General features: G+C 38.3%; 1 long non-coding RNA gene across 8 annotated transcripts; it reads right to left on the bottom strand.

Annotated features, from left to right (window-relative positions):
- Nucleotides 1-431: 431 nt before the first annotated feature.
- Nucleotides 432-8,763, bottom strand: LOC131257972 (uncharacterized). 8 transcript variants are annotated; one of them, XR_009177747.1, is made up of 7 exons: nucleotides 8,642-8,763; nucleotides 4,797-4,923; nucleotides 4,309-4,458; nucleotides 4,137-4,208; nucleotides 3,625-3,752; nucleotides 1,833-2,020; nucleotides 432-1,618 (listed from the first exon to the last, which is right to left on the bottom strand). It is a non-coding gene; the product is annotated as an uncharacterized LOC131257972 (long non-coding RNA). The 8 variants fall into 8 exon arrangements; XR_009177748.1 differs by having other exon boundaries at nucleotides 432-1,641; nucleotides 1,867-2,020; XR_009177741.1 differs by having other exon boundaries at nucleotides 1,867-2,020.
- Between the last annotated feature and the right edge of the window lie 6,807 nt (nucleotides 8,764-15,570).

The following is a 15,570-nucleotide window of genomic DNA, read 5'->3' as shown; positions in this document are numbered from 1 at the left end:
CAAATTAGTTGTTCTATCAAACATTTTTATAGGCTCCGAATCACCTGCAAGTTTTTAAGTGCTGTAAATTTTACAACTAGCAATTCAACAATGTAATGGAAGTTCCCAACTGAAATATAAATTGATCTATCAAAAAAGAAAAGCGAGAAACAGAATGAAGTTGAAGAGAACCTTGTACAAAAGGAAAAATGCAATATTACGTTCTATTGACCAATGAACACTGATGTTTGTGTGACCAGCCCCAAAGTAGTGAACTACTAAGAGTCAAAAAGGACCAGCAGGGTACAAGAAAAAACTAGAGAGTTCGACAAACAGTAATAGTATAGGACTGTGATCAAGAAATAAAGAATTAAGTTCAGAGAAGAATAACAGCCAAAGCTAAGAAAAGCAGTGTTTGTTTATATTTCTATTTATTTTCGTTTGTCAGAAGGCAGTGGACAGGTTTATGTTACTCTAGTATGAGGAAATTGTACATGTGGCACACATTGTTTCAGACTAAAACGAGTAAAATGTGGAATTCACTTTTTTCTAATCAGTCCCAAAAATTAGATATGGTGAAAAGTCCTAATCTATGATTGGTGGACGTTTGTTTGTATAAGTAGGACCAATGGATGAACATCCAATCAGTGTCCACCAATCTGATAGTCGGATTGGCAAATAAGCAGGAGTTTCTAATCATGACACATCTTTCAAAGAGAATTGAAGCTATGGTAACACATGAACCACACTACAACCATCCATAGTAACCAATTGCTTTCCCAATTCATCTCTACTATGCAACATAATTCAAATTCAAAGCAATGAGCAATGGATCATTGACTGTGCTAAACATATTCCTTACTGCTTCCTTCAGTTCTTCACCCTGCCCTTTATGCGCGTCGAGCCTCTGCTTTAACGCCATGTTTAGAAGAAGAAAATCAATCCAAATATTACAACATTTTGAAAAAGAACAGAAATTTGGCATCTTTTAATGACTTGTGGAGAAACTCTAAAGCACATCATTTTCAGAATACCTAGAAAATAGACAATATTTAAGTGAACAACATCAAAGATTGTTAAAATGTTCTAAAATAATTCTTCAAAGAATATTCATAGAACACATTTTGATATTACTTCAGATTTAAACCCCAAGTTCATGTGCAAACAAAAGAAAGCCTAATTAATCCAAAAGTAAATTGAGATAAATCTTGTTTGAAAAACATGTGTAATGGTGTTTCAGAGAACTCATTACGCCATCTTAGCATCTCAAGATTAGCATAAGCTGTGATGATCTGATAAGAAAATTACATTAAACAGATGATTCTGAGAAGGGTAGGAGAAGTATAGTGACTGGGAATGTACAGTGCAATAGGTAGTGCAATGAGTAGATAAAAGATGCTAACAATATACAAAAGAAAAATAATCGAATATGATAGGGTGCCACAAAACATAAACATGATAAAATCCAATACAAATCTGCCGAGTAGTGTGTACAGATGATAAGAGAAACTTCAATCAAAACAAAAATCTCATTTAAAGGCGAAACCATACGGAGTGGCAGCAATCAGAAGCATGAGAACTTTGAATGAGGACGCCAACAATCCACTATGCGTTTCATGACGAATCAAGTATAGTAAGCCTGCATGGTAAGAAGCCAGAAAACTATAACACATAAGCACACAGAAGCAAGCTGGTATATGAATAAACGAATGGCCAACTCCAACTGCAAGCACACCCAATAGTTTATTTTGTAAAGAACAGGTATCTCTACGACATATTTGTTCAAGCCCATGGATCAATGAAAAGCACTTTGTGCTTCAACAATAATGCCATGGGTTTGAGACAAGCTTTACCTACAAAATCTAAAACATGTTACTTCTCCTCTACCTGTATGAAGCTGCATTAGAATTTAACCGAGGGAGCTTGAAAGAGTAGTAAAAGGTCCATGTTTTGTGGATTCTTTGTATTCTGCTACTCGCAGAAAAATGGATGAAGGACCATCCAACATAGTAGCTAAAGTTGAGGCAGCTGGAATCCGTGTCTGCAGATGTGATGGGGTAGGAACAGTCAGTCACAAGACACAACTACTTGACTCTGGAAGATCATTAGCTGGTAAGAAAAGAACATACAAGGAAGAAACAAATTATGTAACATGCTTTAAAGCAAGGCTGACTAAAGAAAATATGATTTATGCACAAGGCACAAATGAAAAAAAAAATAAAGAACCCAATGAAGGCCCTGCTGTTACCATTGCTTGGTCGAACAAAAGAATGCGAGTTCTTTTGACATGCATCATGAAATATCTCAAAAGCAATGCAGTAAATGTTCATACACAAACAGAATGCAAAACAAAATGAAATCTGACCTAGAAAACAAACCCATTCATTCAGCAGAATATGTAATAGCAGAGAGTTTCTTTGATGTAAGCTACGATATGTATTTTTAATACAAAAAAAGGTGTTCTTTTTGTCGATTCTAACATCAGATTCAAGTCTACACACCTTCAATCGCATGAAACACAAGTTCCAGTTCTGCTCCAGAAGCTTGAAATTTTTTATCAGCCCAATCAGACTGATTTGACTAACCGATGTTTGTAGTAGAAAAGCATTCGGTTATTGAGGTCTCACTCACAGCTAGTTGTACAATAAGTTACCATCCAACCAGTGCACAAATGTCAGTCTGGTTGAAAGTATATGTGGACCACCTGATGAGTGGATTGGTCTTTGTGTGTGTATGTGTGTGTGGGCAGACTGCCTGTGTTTGAGACCGATTATTTATCATCAGTGCAATTATTCTTAGTTGCCCAAGGCATAGAGGGGAAGCAGTCTCTGATAATTTATATTTACATACACAAAATGTATGTTCCCTCCATACTCTTGAAAGCCTGTTTGGATATGTCATCATGTTTCGTTAATCAGTTGCATTTCTGACATGACACAAATTCCTGCCCACGTCACATATCGGATATATAAATTCTAGTACTAAACTATATTGCCAACTGGACTTCTTCTTTGTCTGGAATCTGGATTGTCTCTGAAAACTGTTGTTTCCTATCATATGTAATTACCAAATGCTTGACTAAACAAACTTAGTGAAATTCAAGACCAATGAATTATGGCAAAGAAACAGAATGGCAAGTTATTAATCTGATGTTGATTATATGCATGCAATTAAAACAATCTATTTTCATGAAACATCAGGTGACAACATTCTTTGCATCAAATTCATTAAACAACATTAATTACTAATTCAATAGCTTTTTTCTCAAACAGAGGAATACTCACACAAGGGAAATTAGTTTTCTTTTCGAGGTTTTCTCTCCAAACAAATACGCTAGCAGAAGTAGGAAATCAGTCTAGGAATACAATATAATCCTGCATCCCTACATTTCGCATTTTGAGGAAGGAGGGCGATTTTGGCATATTCCACAAAATGCAGATGGTGGGAGATGGTAAAGGCCCCCTTCCATGAAAGGCTTCCAGAAATAAGGAAAATATCATAAAGGAACATTAAGAACCCGTTCTCATTTTATGCCTTGGGCAGGTTCTCATATACTCCTATTAACATTTTCGATGTGCCAGACCAGCCCATAAGCCATAACTAGTAAAAATATAAACAGATTCAAAAGAAAGAATGGTTCCTGACCTGCATGGCTTAGAGTCAAATATGCTGGGCAGGCCAACTTCTTTGGGAAATGTGACAACTATGGCAGTTGGGCCCATGACCCATTTGACAGCGCTTGACGCAAGCATCATAGCATTGGTAGCCTTCTCCTACATAAACAACAGAAATCCCAAATTAAAGGGTAAACAATCAATCCTCAGGCAGAGAGGAAGAGTTTTGGTGCAGAGAAGAAATTAAGTAGATAGCTATATATATATATATATATATATATATATATATATATATATATATATATATAGAGAGAGAGAGAGAGAGAGAGAGAGAGAGAGAGAGAGTTCCTGAATAATTCACGGTTTTCTTAATACACATTATTTGTGAACAATGTGCAAATTGTTCACTAATTATTCGTTAGTCTTAAGAAACCCAAAAGAAAAATCTCTACTTCTAAAGTTCTCCCCGGAATTTTCTGAATCTGAACTTGTAGAAATGCAACGAAGTTAGTTACATGCATTTTCTATCTGAATCATACTTACAAATATTTCAGTGAGAGGAGGCTTGATAGCTGGAGACCCAATGTTCCGTTGATCCCTAGTCCAACAATCTTACTGCAAGAAGAGAAAATGGCTTGAGACATAATAAGCGGAAAAGAGGAGTGTGTGCAATCCAAATGGCTCCTTGGATTGAAAAAAATAGTAGTTACAGCACATGGATTCCTTTCTTCCAGAAATTCATAGGAGGGCATATGGACCAGTAATCCAGGAGGGTCAGAAAGAGAACAAGTACTTTGTATGTCTGCATAAGCAAATCAAACAAACCTGGCACAAAATCTCACTGATGTACAGATAAAGAACAGATCTGCATGGGGAAAACAATGAACATGAGCAATATTGTCCTTGCACATGAAAAGCAAAAAAAGAAGAAGGATTGAAACATGTAGAGGAGTGGATATTATACACATTCAAATCGGTCACCACCTAATCAGTCATCACATGCTAAGTAGGTTTTGCAGGAAAATTTTGTGACACAAATATAAGCATATGAAATCAACAGATAGTACAAGGTCTACAACAGACCATATTTCAAAAGAAAATTATTCCAGAGCTGGATGTTTTGCTCAAGCAAATAGAGTTCAAACAATCTACTGCAAAGTTCAAAAATTAAGAAAATATGAAAGAAGCTAATCTTGAACTTACAGAGAAGTAACAATCAATTTTAGAGGCCCACTCAATAATTACGAAACTTGCCCTTTGGGAGATCAAATCCGTTGTCTTGCTCTCATTGCGAAAAAATCTGGTGTACCTTTCCTCCCAAACTGACCACCTGGTAGATAAATAAGAACATAATATAGACAAACAAGTAATTAACTACAAATTTGCTTCTTTTTTAAAAATCTAATATCCTAGAAGCCCCTTGTGCTGACTATCCACTCTTATGTTAGCCTCAAAGGAACAAGAAGAAAACAAACAATATATCTACCTAGATCTTGAATCTCATAACGGTTTTCATAAACCCAAAACTTTCCTCGAGGCCCAAGCAATAATACAAAAAGAACCTCCTCACACCACAAGTTCAGAAATTTGACATACCCATATGTGCAGATTTTACAGAAAATTGAAGAGATAAGATGCAATATCAAAAGGTATTAGACATGGACCACCCATTTCCATAGCAGCCCACCTCCTGTCTATACCTCACCTTTTATAATAGACATGGACCACCCATTTCCATCCATTGATTGGATACTTACGATCTAATCACAGTGACTTTTGGAGGTGATGGACAATAAAAAAAAATGGGGCCATTATGTCCAATGATTAGAGCTTTTCTAGTAAGAAAATATGAATAAACCATTTCCTATCAATTGATCAGATAGTGAATGCTTAGGATAATGAGACCCAAGTGACTTTTGGGGGGGGATGGGCAATCAAAGGTAGGTCTCACTTAATGGATTGCTTGGATGTTCAGACCTAGTATGACAAATATAGACCTATCTTCCATCTATTGACTGAAAATTAAGGATCATCAAATCAGAGTGATTTTTAAGAGGGTCATGTAATCAAATATTGCAAATCAGACCCAGTTATTGCCTGGATTTATGAACATGGTACCATTGAATAGCCCATTTTAATCATGTTTGTGTTGCAAGGTGGAATTGCGAGCTGAGACTGGATCGGGATGCTAAAAGCACGGATTTAATGTTCAGAATGCACCAAGGCAAGGGACAGACTCCAGGAGACCAAGATCGACGGAATTACACGCCAGGGATCCGCGAAAATTGAGAAATTGAAGCTCAAGCGGCCTGAAAGTCAGCCAGAATGCAAGATCACTGGGTTTCCATCATCTGTTTAGCTTGAAACTTTATACATGGCTCGAGGACCAAAAACTAACCGTACACGTCAAATTTCAGCCATTGGATCCTCGTGAAAGTGGCTGAACTAACAAATCAGTCCATAAAACCTTGATTTGGGGCCCACCCGCTGTCCAGATACGCTTTAACTTCGGCCCCCACGGCTCAAATGAAATGGGGAACAAGATGGATGGTGTGGATTTCTCATAATCATCATACAGTGTACATAGTACACTTTTTGCACTAAGACATGCATGGCAACACAGGGACGTCTCCTCTTCAAAAACATAACTCTGTTTCTAGTATGAAACAGAGACTGCGGATGATCTCAGTGGGCCATCATCATGGAAAAAAAATCAATTCGAGCCATCAATCATGCATAAGGGCGCGATATGGTCAGAACCATGTTGATATTATATACCCATGCACCCATACATGCTGGTTTCAACGGTCACAAACGGACAACCCTGCACTGATTGGAGCCTGATTACCACCTTTGGCCGCGTCCATAACATTCCAAAGCCGGACACATCCAGCTGAAATTTCGTTGTAAAGACAATTGACGGAGTGGATTTACTGCATAGGATTGATCATGGGCCCCACAGCACTCACTGCAACTTGTTTTACCCAGGGAGTGCGCGTCCGGGAAATCCTGCTGCGTAAAGTCCTGCTGTGGGCCTCTGTTTTGATGTTTGAGAAGAATCAGCACCGTCCATATTGTAGGGATGAAAAATCTGATCAAGAGCAGAATTGATCAGAAAATGAACAGCGGGCCGCACGAAGTTTCTGATTACTGGCTGCGTAAGCTGACCCGCGCCTCTTCTGCCGATTCCTTGCTGTGAAAGGGCTCTTCTGCACGCACCGACTCTAGCCAGGACTCCCTTCCACCGGCCTTCCTGTTATTAAAGAAAGAAAGAGATGTGAACCGAAGGGAGGAAAAGGAAAAGACGTGAAGACAGTGCTGCTATAAACGGGAGGTGAGCAAGAGTTTGGCGGAGACAGCTTGGCTGGAGGCGGCTGTGGAGCAGTGAAGAGGCTGGAACGTGGACGTGAGGAAGGAAGGAAGAGAGCTTGGTTTGGCATGAACGAGAAGACAGGAAGAGGAAAGGGAAGTTTTTCCTTATTTTCTTTTTCTTATTTTTTCTTGGCCGTTATTCTTTTCTTTCCTTATGAATCCTAAGGATTTTAGCCTAATCATGGTCGGCTAAACCTCTTACCTAGGGCTAAGAGGTGAAGCCTGTAGCGAGATGGGAGATGATATTTTGTGCCTTTAATTTAAAATTCATAAACTGGATTTGATTTTAGTTGATTATTAAAGGAATATTTTTCTTAGTCTTTAATGGTCTGTTGTGACTGAAATTACAATGGGTTTGCAATGGCTTTGAGTATTTCTTTTCCCTTTTTTTATGTTTATGAAGTCAGAAAGCCTTGTTGTTCATCATTGTTCCATGGGCATGGTAGGATAACAGTACCCTTCCTGATCTTCATACATTGTTGGTTGGTTGGTAATTAGTTTAATTCTGTTGTTTACTTTGTCTCCTGGGCATGGTTTGGTGATGGAATCCATTCTAATTCATATACCTTTCATCTCTTGAAAACCAGATCAAGTAAGTTCAGTTTGAATTCCATAATCCTTGATGCAGGCATAAGATCTCCCTGATCTCTACAAGTGGATCCTCTGAATCCCTAGTTTCCTTCCTCTGAATTCCTTAAAGTTTTAGATAATTATTCCACAATTATTTCTTAAATTCTATTTGATTTAGATCACATCTTAGTCTAGTTTTATTTCTACTTGGTTTCAGATAACGTACAGGTATCAGTCCCTGTGGATTCGACCTCGGTCTTACCGAGTTTATTACTACATCACAACCCTATACTTGGGGAGTGAACAAGGGTCAACCTTGGCAGATGGACCCCACATGTAAACTGAATCAGGCCCTTTCTAGTATAAAAATGGAATCAAAGGTGGCCCCTCGTGATTGACAATCTACATTAACGATCAAACCCTTATCAGTATGATCAGTATAGATTATCCATTTTCATTGCAGGTGGTTTGTTGGTTATGATCATCTAAATAGGGTGACTTTTGAGAGGCATGCCCAATCTAAGGTGGGCCCTACATGATAGTCTCAATTAATGATTGGACCTCCGATATAATCCATATGGATCACCAATGGATAAGTTCCCAAGTAACACCAATGGATAAGTTCCCAAAGCAACCAAACAGACCCTTAGGACTTGTTTGCATAAATAAATCATTTTTTTTAAGGATTAGACTCCCAACTTGCCCTGATTGCCGCAGCTGACTAAAATCCTGATCATTCTGCAGAAAAGAGCCCGGGTTGCTCCAATTCATCCAAATCCATGTCGTTCTGCTGAAAAGAGCCCCGATTGCTCCACCTCACCAAAACACGTCATTTTTCAAAAAAGAGCCCCAAATATAAATGCCCATTTTCAACTCATTGAGTTCGACATTTAGATTCTGTCTACAAACAGATATTCCAAAACCCTAATTTAGGCCACTTCTTCCAAATGCCTATGAAAGACGAATTCATTTCATCCAGCTACATCGCCAAATCTCGACATTGTTACAATCAGGGGTTTTGGAATAAGAAAAGAGAGAAGAAAAGAGAAAGCAATGACAGATGGAATGGATTTTGGAATAAAAACAGGGATTTCGGAGAAACTCACCCACGATAGGAGAGATATGCCTGAAATCCTTCAAAGATTCGGAGCTCACCCACTGGCGGAAGAAGGAAAATGAGAAACCACGCAGAGGGAGAGGCAGAGGGCGTCGTTCGAAAAAGGGATTTGAAAAGGCAGAGGGCGTCTTTCGGTAGAAGAAATCCCTCTTTGAAATGGGATGTTACACCGCAAATTGTGAGTTTTCCACAATTTAACACATCAACTACATTAACAGCCATACATTTAAGGGACCATTTATTGAATGATTAAAATATTTTCAAATCGGAAAAATATAAATATTAACCATTAACAACTAGACCCATTATTTAGATGGTCTGAATAACTCTATATCATTTCCACTATTATTATAAATGAGTCACCACTATTTTACGTCAAACATGAAACTCACACACTGTATCCGTACGAATAAAAGGTCACTTGCTCTTTGGATCTGATAGGGCTCAACGGGCCCCACCATGATGTATATGTTTTAATCCCCGCCATCCATCCATTTCTCAATATCATTTTAGGATCGATCCCAAAAAATGAGATCTATATAAATCTTGAGTGGACCACACCACGGGGAAAACAATACAGATTGAACGTCCACCATTAAAAAGAGAACTTTAGCTACGGATTATTGTATTAGGCTACGAATTTTAGCCGTCGTAATTTAATGTCTAAAGGGCATAGCCAAAACAACCACATGTCCGTTAGCTTTGCCCAGTTTTTTGGTAGTGCCTCCATATAGTTTGAAAACTAATTTGTTAAAGTTGTTGATGTGAGCCTCCAGATCTTCACCCTCTGTCATCTTAAAGCTATACCACTATAACTTCATGTGTAGGCAATTTTCAGAGAATTTTTTCGCATAGATATCCTCTAACTTCACTCATAAACTAGCCACAGTTTTAACCTTCAAAACATTATAGAAAACTTCATTCGTGAGACATAAACGGATAGAGGCTAAAGCATTACTATCAAGAGTATCCATTCTTCATCTTTTATAGTCGATTTTCGCTCCTTAGGAGTCTTAATTTCACCTTGCTTAGTTAATAGACTAATCATTTTAATCTTCCATAACTCAAAATTATTTTTACCTGTGTACTTCTCAATATCAAACTTGGCGTTTCTCATTGATCCTAATCCTGCAGATCCAGATCTGTGCCCCAACGATTTCTCTGATACCACTTGTTGAGGATTGTGCTGCAGAATCACACAGAGATGGATGTAAGATAGCAATCCAAGAGCACCAAGCAAACACAAGAGAACACAAAGATTTAATGTAGAAAACCCTTTCAGGAAAAAACCACAGCACAAACCGATAAAAATTCTACTATGAAAACACAGATTACAAAGATGGAGAACTTACCCAGCTTGAGCAATCCCCAAACCTCACATTTCTCACCCCTTGAAACCCTAAAGCCCCCTTTTAGAAACCTTAGAATACCTTAGAATATATCACAGTCCTATACGCACCCCTTTATATAGGTTTAGAAAGAAGCCAAAACGGAATATGAAACAAAATTTGCAAAATCTGTGTTTCCACAAAAAATCTACGCAAAGCCCTCGATGACATCGAACTAGCTTTGATGTCATTGAAAATTGACGAAACATGTCCAGAGAACTGGAGCAAAAATCCGAAGAATACCTAATGGCATCAACCGATTTTGATGTCATCGAACTGGCTTCGATGTCATTGAACCCTCATTAACAGATTTAAGACATGTCAGTGACACAAAACACATACCCATCAGATGATCTTAGACATCCGATCCAAGGGATTGTTTGAAACAAAGATAGTTAACCTCTCTGCATCCAATTGAAGAAAAGTGATGCACGGGATTTTCTAAAAATGTGGGATTTCTAAAACATAGACCAGAAACCACGTATTGTAATTATGGTTCTAAGAGACAACTCTGGTTGTAAGAGTCAATTTCTCTATGCATATGAGACCCTCGTCAGCGTTTGGAATAGATTTTTTTTTTCATCAATTTTCAGGCTGGGTCGAACCCGTTCCCAATGAACTTAGGCTTGTAGTACTATGCTCATGCCAAGGTCAGGCTTTGTGCCAAGTTTAAACCTGACCCATTACCACCCCAATCATTAGGTGGGGCCAGCAGAGAGGGATAAGCCCATCCATTAATCAGGTGGGAAATTTTTCAATTCCATAAGCATCTAAATGCACCATTGGACTTACCATGCAAATCATTTTTCATGCCTGAACAGATCACTACAACTTTTGTGACATATCAACTTTTCGACTAGCATGACAACTGTGCAAGGTATCTATGCCATGAAAAAAAGTAGACCCCGCCATGAAGATCACCCTTCTGGAAAATCAATTTGATTGACTCATTAGGTAGGCCACACATAATGTTGAGCCAAACCATCAATTACATGGTGGTACTGATATATAATGGCTTATCTGATTAGTAGACCCATAATTTTCTCCACTTTACTTTTACTTCTTCCATACATTTAGTAATTTTGTTCCATCCAAGGTAAGTTTACCTTTTGATGTTAACACTATAAAATAATAAACCATCAAGTTGTTGTCTGAACACCCTAGTGGGTGGGGTATCCCATCTCCACTGGACAATGCATGTGGTGTGATGTGTACATTAGGCAATTGTTACCATATATGGCCCTATGATTGCTGTGTGGGCCATATATATGAAAGCTTTTGATTGTTCTCATGCACCTCTATCACAGGAAAATCCTTTTCAACTCTGTAGTCCAAATAATGACAAATGTGGCTGTGCTACATTTAGAAACCAAAAGATAAGATAAGGACTGCATGAGCACGCTCATCCTAGGTATCTCACTAGCCTTTTTTTTAGTTAACTGAGCCATGTGGGTAGAACTTCATGAGATGAGAAAGAGTATAGTTTTGTAGAATGCTCAATAACCTTAATTAGGGTGAGATGATGTATATATTATATACTCAATAATTATAAAAGTGCTGATATAAACTTTGTTGTGTATATGTCATGGTATATATACAAATATTCTCGCAAACTAATGATTGCTATGGTGGCATTGGTTTATCTTTGAATAAAAGAAACTGAGAAACATAAGTAGAATGTAGGATCCCGTAAGTATTGCTTGATTCCATGTGCAATGTGCTCAAATTAGCATTCCTATAAGTAAAACAGATGAGAGTGAAGTCATGAACTGACAATAAGATGAGCTTTGATGGAAAGGCAAAGAAAGAACCTTGTTTCTCACTTGAGTTTTGGGTAAACTTCCAAAGCAGACTTGACTGGATCCCTCAATAATTTCAAGAATTTTAGGCCCACTTAGATATCTTGTTATGTACCTAATTATACATTTTTAAAATGATGCATTATGCTATAATACACTATGTTAATAAAAGCCATTTGGAACACACATTAGGATTATAATCATAAGGAATTATGCATCATGTTGTCAGAAGATGTCTTAAATCTTTTGTCCATGATGCTCGACCAGTCGAGGGACTGGCTCAACTAGTCGAAGGTCCCTTCGACTAGTTGAAGGCTTCTTCGACTGGTCGAAGCCCGTTCGACTCAAAGTCCAACAACAATGTATTTGGATTTTCGAGACGCTTGACTAGTCGAGGGACAAGCTCGACCAGTCGAAGCCCTGACTCAACTAGTCAAAGGTTACGCAGACTGCGCACGGACTGCGTAAATTTGAGGCAGTTTCAGACTTTTTCAAAGACGGTACATAAGTGAAGTTTCCTAAACTATAAATAGGAATCCCTAAGGCTTTTTTAAAGTATTCCAAGGCTTCCTAAAGGTATTCCAAGGGTTTCTAAAGGGGTTCTAGAGTTATTAAAGGGTGTAGCAAGGGTGAGATTCGAGGTTGTTTGAATCGGGTAAGTCCTCTCTCTTTATAATTTCTATTTCCATAGAGAAGATCTGTCGCTTTGTGCCATGATTTTTTCCCAAAAGGATTTTTCACGTAAAATCTTTGTATTCTCTTGTGTTTGCTTGGTGCTCTTGGATCGTTATCCTAGATCCAAATCTGTGTGATTCCGTAGCACAAATCCCAACAAGTGGTATCAGAGCTATCGTTGGGGCACGGATCTGAATCTGCAGGATTAGCAATAATGGAAAATACTAGGTATGATATTGAGAAGTACTTAAAGAAAAATAATGTTGAGTTATGGAAGATTAAGATGATCAGTTCCTTAACCAAGCAAGGCAAAGATGGTGCTCTTGAGGTGAGAAAGTCTAGTATGACTGATGATGAATGGAATACTCTTGATAAGAAGGCCTTATCCTCTGTTCATTTATGTCTCACGGATGAGGTTCTCTACAGTATTTTGAGGGAGAAAACTGCAGCTAGTTTATGGGCGAAGTTAGAGGATATCTATGCAAAAAAATTCTTTGAAAATCACCTACACTTGAAACAGCAGCGGTATAACTTCAAGATGGCAGAGGGTGGAAATCAAGAGGCTCACATCAACAACTTTAATAAATTAGTTTACAAATTATTGGATATGGAGGAAGTGATCAAAGATGAGGAACAAGCATGAATGTTGCTAAATTCTCTTCCAGCATCGTATGAGTCATTCAAGGACACAATGTGCACCATAAATAAAACCTTGAGTGTCAACGCCGTTATCTCAGCCCTTCAAGAGAAGGCCATGAGAAAGCTAAATGACGACATGAGGACATCTTCTGATACACTGATTACGAGAGACAGGAATTCTGAATGAGATACATGATCTTCAAGACCTAGATCCAAATCCAAGGGCAAGGGCAAAGAAAAAATAAAGTGTTGGAACTGTGGGATGTCTAGACACATGAAGAAAGATTGTACCAATCCTAAAGCGAAAAAAGAAAATTCAGCAGTTTCTTCCGAAGAGGTCAATGTTGCCACATCTGATGAAGAGACAAGTGGTGGTGAAGTTTTATCTATGTCCATGATCGCATATGTGCACGACAATCATGCAAATGAGTGGATCTTAGACACATGAGCATCATATCGCATGACTCCTCATCGGAGTTGGTTCACCAGTTATAAGGAATGTGATGGTGGACAGGTTTTTATGGGCAATATCAATGCCTGTAATGTTATGGCTATTGGTACGGTGAGCATTAAAATGTTTGATGGGGTGAGCATATCCTAACTGATGTTAGGCATATTCCTGATATGAAGAAAAGTCTGATTTCTCTCGGTGCACTTGAGGCTATAGGGTGCAAGTTCACTGGTATTGATGATGTTCTTAAAGTTTCAAAAGGGGCACTCGTGGTTATGATAGCGCAAAGGCATGGAAACCATTACATGTTGATTGAGAACACTTTAGCAAATGGAGCGATAGCAGCTATTGAAGATTTCATGTCTCTACATATGCGGCATGCTCGTTTGGGCTACATGAGCGAGCGGGTCATGAAGGTACTATTTGATCATTGTTTGATTCCAGATTTTAAAAATTCTGATTTATATATATATATATGCGAGCATTGTATATATGATAAACAATCTAGATTATCTTTTAAATCTAAAAAATATGTATGTAAGGGAGTGCTTGATTATGTACACTCTGACGTATGGGGGTCATCCCTAAAAATTTTCGATGGAGGGTCGTCATGGTTGTTTTATTTATTGACGACTACTTCAGGAAAGTTTGGGTTTACTTCATGAAACATAAATTCGAAGTTTTCAACATATTCAAACAATAGAAGACAATAATGAAAAAATAGTCAGGGCAAAAAATAAAGGTTTTAAGTACTGACAATGGAGGATAATTTACTTCCACTGAGTTTAATGATTATTGCAAGGATGAAGAGATCATCAGGCACAACATAGTGTGACACACGCCCGAGCAAAATGGTGTGGCTGAGCGAACGAATCGGACTCTCCTAGAGAGAGTCAGATGCATGTTAAGTAATGTTATGTTGGGCAAGGACCTATGGACAAAGGCCGTTAACATGGCTTGCTATTTGGTGAACCGGTCTCCTTCAATGGTAATTGAATGTAAAATCTCAGAGGAAGTATGAAGTGGTTAGAAAATCGACTACTCAAATCTACGCATATTTGGTTGTGAGGTTTACTCTAATGTACCGTCAGTTGAGAGAGATAAGTTAGACCATAGAGGCAAAAAGTATATATTTGTTGGATATGGTATTGGTGTGAAAGGTTATGGGTTATTCGACAAGGTCACACGCAAGGTCATAACTAGCCGTGACGTCACATTCGATGAAAGCTCCATATTCCGCAAGAATGATCAGGAGAAGTAAAAAGAACCTGAAAAGTTAATCGTAAACGTTCAAATTGACACAGATGATACTTAGGTAGAGACAGATGTGCAGACAGAGGTACATGATCAGGTGGAGCAGCCACCTGTGAGAAGAAACTCACCACATGATCACAAGTTACCGACAAGATACATGGACGACTCTAATATTGCATATGCCCTCATTACAGATAAGGGGGACCTGTCTACTATTCAAGAAGCTCTCAGTGAGCCTGATGCAGAAAAGTGAAAGGCGGCTCTAGACGATGAGATGGACTATTTGCACAAAAATCACACATGAGAGCTGGTGGAGCTTCCAGTGGGTCGAAAAGCGATCAGATACAAGTGGTTATTCAAAAGAAAATAAGATAGATACAAAGTTAGATTGGTAGCGAAGGGTTATTCTAAAAGAGAAGGAATCGACTTCACAGAGATATTCGCGCTGGTGGTTAAGTAGGTGTCTATCAGATTCGGCGCAAGTTACCAAACACGATCTTGAGCTAGAACTTATGAATGTTAAGACTACATTCCTGCTTGGAGAGTTGGAAGAGCATATCTACATGAAGCAACCATAGGATTACGACGTTAAAGGGGCAGGGAGAAAATTTTACAGGTTAATAAGGTCGTTATATAGCCTGAAACAGTCACCTAGGCAGTGGTATAAAAAATTTGATTCTTTCATAGTGAGTTAGAAATTTACTCGGAGTGA

The sequence above is a fragment of the Magnolia sinica genome, chromosome 10 (assembly GCF_029962835.1).
Source record: "Magnolia sinica isolate HGM2019 chromosome 10, MsV1, whole genome shotgun sequence".
Taxonomy (NCBI): domain Eukaryota; kingdom Viridiplantae; phylum Streptophyta; class Magnoliopsida; order Magnoliales; family Magnoliaceae; genus Magnolia; species Magnolia sinica.
Note: the sequence above shows the minus strand (reverse complement) of the source record. Positions and strands in the feature narration are given on the sequence as shown.